Genomic DNA, 13,768 nt, shown 5'->3' on the forward strand with positions numbered 1-13,768 from the left:
ATTTTTATTTTTTTTATAGGCGCACCAGTGTGTTCCTGGGCCATCTTTGTCATCTAAATTTATTATTCCCGATTCATTCCTTCTAGGACCAGTTAATGGCAGTTCATTGCGCATAAACACTCCTCGAAAATGCGGAATTTTCAATTGTTTTGCAAACTTAAATATATCTACATCAGTTAAAGCACGGTGAGGAAGCTTTATTTTAAGTTTTTTCGAGCTTTTTTTTTAGTCCTCGCCCTTGAGTGTATGGTTTTAAATGAAGTCCTACTCCTTCCTTGTAAGGTTTTAAATAAAGTCCTTTGCCCAGAGCAATTGCTTCCATTGACTCATTATGACGTTTCTTTTCTTCAAGTTGACATTTGCCGCGCTTGCGTCATTCACTGCTTTTGCGATACCAGCAGCCCCTCCTGCAAGTGCACCTGTAGCACTTAGGCCCGCGAAAAGGGGAATAAGAAACGGTAAAACTCCCCCCACTTTACTTGAAACGGGTAGAACGCGTGGCTTCTTCACTTTTCCCTTACCACCAGCTTTTTTTACAGCTACGCGTGCGCCAAGTAGAGCAGATTTAATTACAGCATTTATATTATTTTCATTTGAATGCATATTTTTTTTAGCTGCCGATACAATATTTTTTAAAGTAGTAGATGGTCTTTTTTTACTTTTATTTAGACCCATACCTAATTTAGACTTTACTTTCATAGTGTTTGCTATTGCGTAAGCAGCAAGTTTTTCGCCGGCACCAGCGTCTGATGCGAGAACACGATTCCAAGCTTTTTCAGCGAGTACTTTATCAGCTTCGTTTCTAGCTTCGATATTTTCTCTATTTTTAGAATAAGCAATATCGTGTTCTTTACACGCAGAGTCTAGAGGATTAATTCCTTGGTCTCCACGGGCAAGTCTTTTAGCTAATTTTGTTCCTGGACCACAATATTGATACCCAGGAATATGTAACTCTACTGGTAAATTATTTATAAATTTGTTAATAAAACCTCTTCCACGTCTTAACCCTTTCACAATTCGCTTGCAACTGACTTGTTTCTTATCTGAATGCACAATCATATTCTTAAGACAGTTAAAAGTAGACTAATTAAATTTTCTATATAAGTGACATATTTATAGATTTTTATTTAGTTTGAATTAACATGGAGTTTGAAACACAACCTGTAAAATTACCGGTCATTAATTTTGATACGGTTATACAAAAAAGTGACGAAAAAAACCGTCATGGTAATTTATTACCAAGTAGTGTGCGAGCAATATTTTGCGGTCCTTCTAATTGTGGAAAAACAAATGCTTTACTTGCACTTTTAATTCATCCAAATGGACTAAGATTTGAAAATCTTTATGTTTTTTCAAAATCTTTAAATCAACCAAAATATAAATTTTTAGAAAATGTTTTACAACCAATAGATGGCGTTGAATATTTTCCATTTAATGAGCATGCAAATGTTGTGGATCCCAATAAAGCACGACCTAACTCAATATTTATATTCGATGATGTCGCGTGTGAAAAGCAGGATAACATTAAAGCGTACTTTGCTATGGGTCGACACAAGGCGGTTGACTGTTTTTACTTGTGCCAGACGTATGCTCGCATTCCAAAGCATTTGATTCGAGATAATGTAAATCTATTAGTCTTATTTAGGCAAGATGAAATGAACCTTAGACATATATATGATGATCATGTAAATACGGATATGCCATTTACGAAATTTAAAGAAATTTGTAATTCCTGTTGGAAAAATAATCATGATTTTTTAGTAATTGATAAAGACTGTGAAATTAATCACGGTAGATATAGAAAGTGTTTTGATTGTTTTATAAAATTAGAGGACTAATATAATTAAATGGCAGTATCTTTTTATACTTTGAAAGAACAACATGCCTTCTTCACAGTTAAAAAATTTGCAAAAACAAAAAAATATTCTGGGTGAAATTGCTAAAGCAAGTGAAGCAATTCGACGAAAACATCGATTAATAAAGTTAGGCAAAGAAGAAATTGAACAATCTTTAAATACTACTTTTAAACCAATAGTCACTCCAATTCAAAAATTAGCTGAAGAATTTCAAATCGTTAAACATATTCATCCACAGAAAATAGAAATTAAAAATGAACAAGATATTAAACAAGAGGATATTATGGATCCTGGTTTTAATAATTTTTACGCAAGTTCGCAATTAAAAAATGAGCAAGATGATGAAATGTCATTCAAAACTGCATCTTTAGATGACAGTATTGCACAAGATGATTTAATAACGCTAAATTCATCAACAAATATGGAGGCAAATATGATGAATGATTATTTACAATTATTGGATAAAAAGAAAAAGGATCTGTACAATATATATGGGGTCCGAAAATTAGCCAAAGGAAGGCTAATGATTGGTGATTCACCAATACATTTTGAAGAAAATAAAATCATTATAAACAATTCAGTTTATCATGCAACAAAGGGTTTACTAGAACTTTTATTTAAAAAAACACCCCAAGAAAATTTTATAAGCTTTGACGATCCTGAAAATTATGGAAATATCATTATTTCAACTAATGCTCACAAAAAGTATTATAAATCAGATGAAAATATTCGTGAAAATAAAAGTTTAAAATTTCAAAATTTTATTGCAAAAAAAATTTTATCTCCAAAATCTGAAAAAAAGAGACAAGGAAAAGGTATAATACCACAGTATATGATCAATCAAGAAAATACAAATATTGATTATATTTATTGGGATGATCCAAACGAATTAGTAGAACGTTTACGATTACTTTTAGCGTCTCAAGCCGCTGGAAACCCCAGCCATAATAATGAAATTATTTCTATAATTGAAGAATTACGTGAAGCAAATATTATTTATTAACCAAGTTTTATAAATTTCAACTTTATTTGCAACATGAGTATCGACATATTCGGACGTCAGTTAAAGAGCGCGGGGACCTCAAATCGCGGGCCTCCGGGACTCGGTTTTAAATTTACATCTGATGGACATTTTAATATGGAAAATAAAAAATTATGCAATATTGCCAATGCTGAAAGCGAAAATGATGCAGTAAATTTAAAGCTTGTTAAAAAAATTATTGAAACTACGGCAAACGCCATCTATGATGTGATAGAAGTATTAAAAACCGATTACAATATTAGAATTTCTACATTGGAGGATACTGCCACAAGATTTTTTGAAAACCTTAAATCGCATATTGAAAGAAATATAGAGTTATTGTCTATGAAAGAGACCATTTCTCGACTGGATAGCAGACTGAAAGCACTTGAAGACAATCAACCTTTGTGAAAATAGAAAATAAAGAACTTCAGGTGGTGAAAGAGTTACACAAACCAGCTAGAAGAAATTATAAACGAAGAAATGTTGACATTCGAGGTATTGACGAGACTTGGCAAGCTGATCTCGTTGAAATGCAACGCTATGCGCGAGAAAATAAAGGCTACAAGTACTTGTTAACCGTCATCGATGTATTTTCCAAGTTTGCCTGGGCTGTTCCCGTCAAGTCCAAAAAGGGGGAAGATGTAACTTCAGCAATGAAATCCGTTTTGACCAAAGGACGCGTACCAAAAAATTTACAAGTGGATAATGGAAAAGAATTTTATAATTCTCATTTTAAAAATCTTATGTCATTTTATAAAATTAATATGTATTCTACTTTTAGTGATTTAAAAGCATCAATTTGTGAACGTTTTAATCGTACTGTAAAAAATAAAAAGTGGATGAAATTTAGTTTACATGGCAATTTTAAGTGGATCGACATTTTAAGTGACTTAATAAATTTATATAATAATACTAAACATCGAACTATTAAAATGAAACCAAAAGATGTAAATAATCAAAATGCGAGATATTTATTATTAAATGTATTTAAAAAAAATTGTATTCTAAATAGACCAAAAAGAAAATTTAAAATTGGAGATAAAGTGCGCATAAGTAAATATAAACATATTTTTGAAAAAGGCTATACTCCAAATTGGACTACAGAAATATTTACTGTAAGTTGTGTAAAAAATACAAATCCACCAACTTATCTTTTAAAAGATTATCAGGAAAATTTAATCTCTGGATACTTTTACGAGCAAGAACTTTCTAAAGTTAAATACCCTGATGCTTATTTAATTGAAAAAATACTTAAAAAGCAAGGATCTAAAGTACTTGTAAAATGGTTAGGTTTTGACAGTACACATAATAGTTGGATAAATAAATCAGAAGTGTAATAAATTTAATTTTCAATAAAACATGTTTATTTATTTATACCAGTTGTTTACATTAAATTAATTCCAATACTACTAATTTTAGGAATCAATTCAAAAATTTCTTTTGATAAATGTTTTAAATTATAATTAAGAATATCAGCAAATAATATCTTAAATTCTAAATTTGATGTAGGATCAATTTTTCTTTCAAGTTTTTTTATTAACATTTTATAATTTTTTTCAATAAAAATTTGGATTTCTTTTTCACTCAAAAGATTTTTATACCACAAAATTTCAGCAAGAGATTTCACAATTAAGCCGTACATTTTTTTCAAACGTACTGAAGATAAATAATTGAATCGCTCATCAAAACAAGGAATAAGTTTTTTCAAAATTTTAAATGATGTTTTCTTCATGATAAACGGATAACACAATTTTCCATTTCTTTTATCCTCCAGGGTAACTGTATTTTCTCCCAGAGAAACTCCAAAACGGATTTGAAAATTTCCAAATTTAATAGTTTCCATTGGTGTTGCATTTCCATCGAAATAAGATGAAATAGTTTCCATATGACATGTGAAACAAATCCAGTCTTGAAAATTGAATAAAATATCACTTCGTGGATGGCTTGACATAAACTTTAAAACACTGCACAATTCTCCATTACTTTTAAATTGCAAACCTATTGCAATTTGTTTTGTGAACGAAGAGTTTAAATTAAATGTGCTAGAAAGAAACATTTGATTTCTTGGTATATATGACATTGATGATTTTTACAATTCAATAAACTCAATATGATTGTAAGTTCCACCAAGATATTTAAGTCCCAATTGATCGTTTGCAGCCAACGCTTTTAAATGTGAAAACAGATGTTCATCCTCATTAATAACGTCGAAAATCCTTTTGGGTAAAAACACAGCAAAATTTTTTTCAATGTCCACGACAATTCGAGAACCAAATCTGGTTTTTACGAGGTGAAGGTCAGAAATAAGATAAGTTTCATTGTTGGGCTGGGTAAGGAGGCCGAACAGTCTTGATGGGGAAGTGCGGGCGGTGAGAAATATAATCGTCACCGCCTGCGATGCGTCAATGCCGCGTCGCAATGGCACATTCCCCAAGAAGAGATCCTTGCACTGGTGGTCAGAAAGGTTGGCCTCCTTGCGAAAGGCATGTTTCAGAGCAAGAAAGACATATACCCGATCTAAGGGAGATCCTTTGCTCAAGGAAGCATTCAAGGAGGCCAAAAAGAACCTCAGCAAAGAGATCCGCGCGTCGCGACGCCGTAGCTGGAAGGACCTAATCGAGGACGTCGAGAAGGACCCATGGGGTCTGGCTTTTAAAATCGTTACTAAGAAATTAGTAACGAGGCAAAAGACCCCCGGCCTGGACAATCCCGATTGGGTCAGAAAGGTAATAAAAGCCCTGTTTCCTCCTGCAGAGCCGTGGCTTAGGAAGGACTGGAGTTCTTGCATAGTCACAGAGGAAGAACTCTTTACTCTTGAAGAATTGGAAGAAGCAGGTAGAAGATTGAAGACAGGCAAGGCGCCTGGAATCGATGGGATAAGCAACAAGATCCTAAAAGAGGTGATTGTTGCTTCCCCCCAGATTTTGCTGGACATCTTCAATCGCTGCCTAGAGAGAGGAGAGTTCTTTCCAGACTGGAAGAGGCAAAGGCTGGTCCTCCTAAGAAAGGGTGACAAACCTCTAGATAAGGTCTCATCCTACAGGCCTATATGCCTGTTGGATACGATGGGCAAACTTCTAGAGGACATGGTTCTGCAGAGAATGCAATCTCACTTGACCGGAGAGAATAGTCTATCCGTTAACCAATTTGGATTCCGTAAAGGTCGGTCCACAGTTGATGCCATAAAGGCAGTTGTGGACCTCGCCAGAGAAGGGAAAAACAAATTGGGTCCAGATAAAAAGAAGAGCTTCTGCGCGTTGGTAGCAATCGACATACGGAACGCGTTCAATTCCGCGAGATGGGAAGATCTCATCGAGTCGATGATACAGAAGGGTATACCGCCCTACCTGTTGCGGATAATGGATAATTATCTAAGCGACAGGTGGGTTATTTACGAGGGAGACACCTGCATTCTCAAGGAAGAGATGCAGCGTGGGGCCCCTCAAGGCTCGAGGGTAGGACCATTTTTATGGAATGTATCTTACGATGACTTCCTGAGAATGGACCTGCCCGAAGGTGCGGTGATCGTCGGCTTTGCGGACGACGCGTTGATCGTGTGCACTGCCGACTCGGCGGAAGCTCTGGGGACATTGGTGAACGAATGTCTGCGGCTAGCAAAATGCTGGCTGGAAACCAGAGGTCTTCAAATGGCCCTGGAAAAGACCGAAGCATTGCTAGTCACGGACAGACGTGGTTATAAATCCCCACGAATCGTGATAGACGAATTCGATGTCAAGTGGAGGAGACAGATAAAGTACCTTGGTGTGGAACTGGATGGAATGTTAAACTTCCATCACCACATGGCTACGGCGTCGAACAAGGCGATCGAATGTGCGGCTAACTTACCACGGGTGATGCCAAATGTTGGTGGCCCCCGTGAAAAGAAAAGGAGACTGGTGGCGAGTGTCGCCCACGCTAAGCTGCTTTACGCAGCGCCAGCGTGGGCCCCCTCCCTGAGAACAAACAGATGTTCAACCATCTGTAAAAAGATGCTGTCCGCGCAGAGGTGCATTACTTCACGTATCGCCTCTGCTTATCGGACAGTATCAACGAGCGCTGTGCAGGTCCTTGCAAGTGTCCCGCCAGCAGATCTATTGGCGCTTGAGAGGGAGGAGATTATCCTCCTTCTCAAAGAGGCGAATTCCTCTGAAGAGGAAGATCGACCCAGCAAGGACCGCATCCGCTTTGAAGCGAGGCGCAGGCTCGTAGAAAAATGGCAGGAGAGATGGGATGGGGAGGTAAAAGGTCGATGGACTTATCGCCTTATACCGACACTCGCCACATGGTTAAGTAGGAACCATGGAGAGGTCTCCTACTACTTGACACAAGCGCTGACAGGTCACGGATGTTTTAATTCGTACCTGCAGCGCTTTAAAAAGAGAGAGAGTGAGGCGTGTGCTTACTGCCAGTTCCCTGTGGACAACGCAGAGCACACCCTCTTTGCCTGCAGTCAATGGGACTTGGAGAGGCAGGCCATGTTCACCGGTGTAAACACTACAGTTACACCGGAGAACATGGTAGCGCTGATGATCCAGTCCCAGGAAAACTGGCGGCTCATCGAGACCTTTATCATCTGTGTTATGATGAGAAAGGATCTCGATGGCCGCAGATAGGCGAAACTGACAGTATTCCATTTTTTATATTTATTTTTATTTGTTCGTTTTATTATTTATTTTGTCCTTTTATTGTCTTTAATTTTCTGTTTATTTATTTATTTTGTCTTTTATTGTCTTTTTACAATTTTCTGTTTATTTATTTATTTATTTTAGTCTTTTTACAGTTTTATGTTATATTTTGTTTGTTCATCTGTCTTTTTACAATTTTATCTTTGACTTTGTTTAATTTACTTTTATTTTATTTATTGACTTTTTATTGTTTTCTTTTATGGTGTGCTGTTGATTCCGCTTGACATAGATTTTCGGTTCATTTTTAAAATTGATAACGCAGGATGTCCGCAGGACTGGACGAAGTCGCTTTTGCGACATAGTTAAAGCGCCTCCTTCGAAGGCAAAAGTCTTCACGACAGTACCGAGGGTGGATCAAAGGGCTCCCAAGAAGGGTTGACGGGTTTTAGGGGGTGGGGGCTGGTAGTAGTTCGCCAGCTTATTTTGTTTATTGTTCTCCTTTTTTTTACCAACCCCACATAACCTTGGCATGCGGAAGCCAAGGTATCTGTACACAGATTTTCCCAATAGTCCCTAAGCAAAAAAAAAAAAAAAAAAAGATAAGTTTCATTCACTTCCAGCTCACTTAATTTCTTCTTTTCAAGGTAATTGTTTCCCTTTCCAGCCTGGTTCAGCTTTTGAAAATTCATTTTTTTTATTAAATTTTTAGTTTTTCAATTTTTTTTGTTAAATCACTATAATTTTTGCAATCAGAACAAGGTTGTTCTCTAAGACTTAATTTTTCAAAACTTCTTGATAAATCTTTAAAAGTTCTAGAATCTTGAATTGATTTATTCAAGTTTTGTTGAAAACTTTTTCGTTGATTGTGACCACTCATTTAGTCTGTATACCCTTGAGGCTTAGAGTAAACTAATGAACAGCACTGAACTTGACATCCCTTATATACCACTCAATTTGATAATAAAAATTCCTTTGTAATGATAATATCCTTTATCAATAACAAATTTGACATACCATTTGCAATAAACAAAACTATCAAATTGCAAAAATTATCAAATGTTTATATCTTATCAACTAAAGGGATTTATTTCAAACGTATAGAATTACAATTTTTATTATCTAAAGACCGAAGAGTATTATTTATTATAGAAAGAAATGCACCTTGGAAAAAAATGTTTATACTACATCTTTTTTTATTTACTGCACTCTTACGCAACTAAATTCCTAACATGTCAAACTTGCAAAAATATAGATGTGCAAGATGAATTTTTTAGATAACTTATTTTTTAAAACAAATAGATGACGCAATTATATTCTTAATAAGTAATTAAACATTCCTAACTCGCAACAATGCATGACGTAGTCACATATATACAAGGGGAATTTTGGATACACCTAAAACTCGAATCTTGTATCCAGAACTCCCCCTGTATATCTACTGTGAACACGATAACTTTAATACGTTTTAACGGATTTGGCTAAAATTTGGTACGTATATTTGTCACATTAATATCTCAAAATGAACACAACAATTTTAGAAAGTACCCCCTAAAAAAAAATTTTTTTTTACTTTTTTTCAAAAAATCGATTTTAATAAAAAAATTGTTTCAAAGCTAAAATAAAGGCAATACATATAATAATCTTATTCCTTACGTCAAAAGAAACTGATTGGTATATATATAAAGTTTAGATTTCATTTAAATTTAAAGAATAAATCTTTAAGGAAGAATTCCATTATTCTTCTGATCTTTTAAAAAATTTCACCTCGTAGAGGATGTAGAAAAAGTTTTTCATTTATATTATATTAATTAAACTTAATAATTGTTTACAGTAATTAACTTAATTAATATTATAATTAGTTTTGTTATAGGGACCGTCCATATACCACGTGGACAATTTTTTACAGATTTTTGACCCCCCCTCCCCCCTTGTGGACACCAAAATGCATTGGATCGTGGACAATTTTATACATTTTTAAACCCCCCCTCCTCCGCGAAAGTGTCCACGTGGTATATGGACGGCCCCATATTATTTTACTTGATTTGATGTCTTCTTTTTCTTTAATTGTTTTTATCCTCTCTCAGTTTCAATCCTACTTTTTTTTGAATTATCCAAACTTTTTCTTCTTTTTTATTTATTAGAGATATGCAAAGCCTGGATTTTAGGTCTCCAATAAAATCAAATGCTACCTTTGTGAGATATTTTTTATATTTATAAGTTGTTATAGTAATTTTCATACAATCAGTATGATTGGTATTTAGCCAATGTCATTTAAAGTATATAATTATTTTATTTATAATATTTTATAATATAATTAATTGAATATTTACAATTTTATTTAATATTTAATAGTTAAATATTTTTAAATGACTTTGTTTCCAAGATGTACCGCGGGGAGGTAACCAATCTCACATCTTAAAAATCTGAATCAAAAACGAATTAATTTGTTTACAAGAAATTTATACTTATTCTACAAGCATCAATAACAAGTTAAAGATTTAAATAAATACATTTTTATAAATTTTTTATAATAAATGTAATTAAAAAATCTTTATAGCTGTTGTGCTTATTAAAAATATTTAAAAGTTTGGTAAAAAGAATTTCTAATTTTACTTTAAAATACCTTGAATTTTTTTTGATATTTTTTCACTAGTGGAATAATCATTTACTTATAATTTTTATTTAACTTAACTCCTTGATTTTGTTTTTTTAATCGCTTTAATCGGTTCCTACGATTTTTTGTTATTTTTGGTACTCGAAACATTAACGATTCATCTGATTCCCACTCGATAACAATTTTTCCACGTTGAATCTCATCTAAATTTAATTTCAATTCATATGCTTCCAAATAATCTTCATATGACAATTCTTCTAAAATTTTTAAAACAATATTTAAAAGAAAATTAATTTTCATAATAAGCTTTAATTTGAGACATATAATTAAAAAATTTGGCAGACCATAATAAGTGATTGATCCCATCTTGATATTATAATCTGAAAACCATAGTATGAATAAAAATTAAATCGAATATAAGTTCAAAAAATTGCACTCGCATATTAAACCAAAGCTTTCGGACACAAATAATAATAATAATAATAGTATATACTGTCGTACAAAAATGAAAAACCATAAGTTCATTTTCAATTTAAATTTTTTATTCATGAAGTTTCTTTATTTTTTAAATTTTATAGATTGAAAGTATGAACAATTTGATTTGTGAAAGGTAAGAATTATTAATTGCTACCTACCGTGGACAAAAATTATAATAATTTAAATCTATATAATTTGTAAAATAAAGAAACATAATGGATAACATAATCTAAATTGAAAATCAGGTTACGGTTTTTCAGTTTTGCACGACGGTATACATTCAGTATGAAGATTTTACTATGAATCATTCCAAAAGTTCGAAAAGGAAACACTTTATATTGTTATTCAATTGAATATTTATGTATCTTTTATTAGGTTTATGTTGTAAAACATAAACCTAATAAAAGAAACATAGATATGGTTTATTCAATAGGGTACGGAAAAATAGGGTCCATTAATTACAATAGACGAACTATACCGTTAGCTCAACCGAGGCTGTCTAATAAAAAATACCTTTTCACGAATTTTCGCAAAATTACGAGCCGCAGTCGAACTTACCGTTAGCTCAACCGCGGCTGTCTAATAAAATACCTTTTCACGAATTTTCGCAAAATCCCGAGTTGCAGTCGAACTTACCGTTAGCTCAACCGTTGCTGTCTAATAAAATACCTTTTCACGAATTTTCGCAAAATCCCGAGTTGCAGTCGAACTTACCGTTAGCTCAACCGCGGCTGTTTAATGAAATACATTTTCACGAATTTACCGTTAGCTCAACCGTGGCTGTCTAATGAAATACCTTTTCACGAATTTTCGCAAATTAACGAGCCGCAGTCGAACTTACCGTTAGCTCAACCGCGGCTGTCTAATAAAATACCTTTTCACGAATTTTCGCAAATTCACGAGTTGCTGTCGAATTTACCGTTAGCTAAACCGTGGCTGTCTAATATATAGCATTTGACGAATAAATTTGTCAAGTTTCACGAAACTTTCGTTGTTATATTGATGTTTGGGGAGACTCATTTATTGAAATTTAAAAGGTTATGTTGATTTGAGAGGAAATTCTTGTATTCTATTTATTTCTATAATTCTTAGAAATGTCTTTCTCATTTCGATATTATCAGTGGAATAATACAAATTAGATGGGTTTTGATTTAAAATTAAGGATACCGCAAATGCAGTGGCATATACACCACATGAAGTAAAATCTGGCTGTTTTTGTTTAAGAGGTGCTACAATGATATTATTAATGGTTAAGTTCGGGTAGCGTTTACGAATATATTCTTGTTCCAAAGGATCTAAAGCATGAAATGTTAGTGTATCGCAATACAAACTATCATAAATATATAATCGAATTCCATCGAAATAAATACACCGCCAATGACGTGATGTGCTTATTCCACCAATAATTTGAATATCTCTTCTATTGTCATAAATCGATTCTATGACAAAAGAATTTTGAATTGATAAAACTGTAATTGGGGAATATTCGGTTTGTGAACATATGATATCCATCAAAATATCAATTTCAATATTTTGTAACCATGCATTGGTGTCTAATATTCGCAATTTAATTTCATTGTTTATTCTGTTATTGTTACATAAATTAATTTTCTTTTTTTTTCGATTTATTACTTTCATTTATTGTTTCGGAACAATCGGTTGTACAAATAAAACTATTATTATCATTAATAGATTTATTACGCATTCTTTTTTTCGTTTTATTTTCATTTATTGTTTCTGAATTCTGTGTTTTACTTATAAAATCATTATAAGTATTACTAGATGTACTTATTGTCTTAGTAGTGGTAGTCTTAGTTTCAATTTGTTTTAATTCATTGCAATCATTTTGAGTGTTTTCATGTTCTTTAATAACAATACCAATAAAAATTGGTTTGTGATCTGAGAAATTCGTTTCATAAACACCTGATGAATAAATTTTTAACTCATTTGTTAAAAATATTATGTCAATTTGAGTATTAAAATTGGTGGTCGCAATCCCCTCATCAATACCTCTTATATATCCAAGTTTGTTCAAATATGTTTCTAAAAATCCATTTAGCTGAAAGCAATCAAAATTGAAATCACCAATAATAATATTTCTCTTATTATTTTCACTGCAATTGATTATTTCATTAAAATTCTCAAAAAACATTTTTCTCGAAGTACTTGGTGATTTATAACCACTAATAATGTTAATATTACAAATTTCTATGTTAAATAAATCTACATGATGTTGATATTCATTAATAAGATTCGTTTTGCAAACATTTTTGATAATTTTGAATTTTAAATTTTTTTTAATAAAAAAAATTATTCCTCGTGGTAATTTAGATGTCTCAGCATCAGATCTAAAAGCAATTACATAATTATCAATTTTTACTTCATCCAACTTTTTCAAACGTGTTTCGGAAAATATTAGTACATCTGCTTGCTTGTACCATGCATCACACAATATGTGCTTAATATTTTTTTTTAAAGAACATACATTTTGATATATAATTTTTAGATTTCCATCAATATTATTTATATAATCCAAATTTAAAGATATTTCAGTTTTCATTTTTTCAAGTTCTGAATTGAGAATATTATCCTTTTTTAAATTACTTAAAAAATCTACATCTCCTAAAATATATAGATCATTCAAGTGACAAACTCGACTAAATGCAACATAAACCATAGATCTTGTAAGCCTATAATTTTTTCGAAAGTCTATACAAACTTGATTATATGTTTGACCTTGACTTTTATGTACAGTCATTGCTTCAGCCGGAACAAGAGGAAATTGTTCCCTTATTATTTTATAACCCATTCTTTCATTTATATTAATTGGAACGGAAGATTTAAGAATTGGAACCAAATTTAATGGTATATTGTTTTTTAACATAAATTCTTTATAAATGACACGAATTTTAGATCCCACTGTTTCCTTGTGAAAGTCAAGCCACAATATGGTTGGCATGCCATTATTAGAAAATGTTAAATTTTTTAATGTTCCATATGCCCCATTAACTAATCCATCACTAACTTCTATATTTGTTATTATCATGTACTTTATATCAATCTTCAAATTTAATTTATAAGAAAATCCAGCACAATCAATTCTACTCTTATTTTTCATGATTTGTTTTAAATACTTAATCTTTTTCATGTCCATTTTACCAAGAATATGGTC

Source organism: Leptopilina boulardi, unplaced genomic scaffold (genome assembly GCF_019393585.1).
Source record: "Leptopilina boulardi isolate dan_hultmark-lab unplaced genomic scaffold, ZJU_Lbou_2.1 LbouV2_183, whole genome shotgun sequence".
Classification (NCBI taxonomy): Eukaryota; Metazoa; Arthropoda; class Insecta; order Hymenoptera; family Figitidae; genus Leptopilina; species Leptopilina boulardi.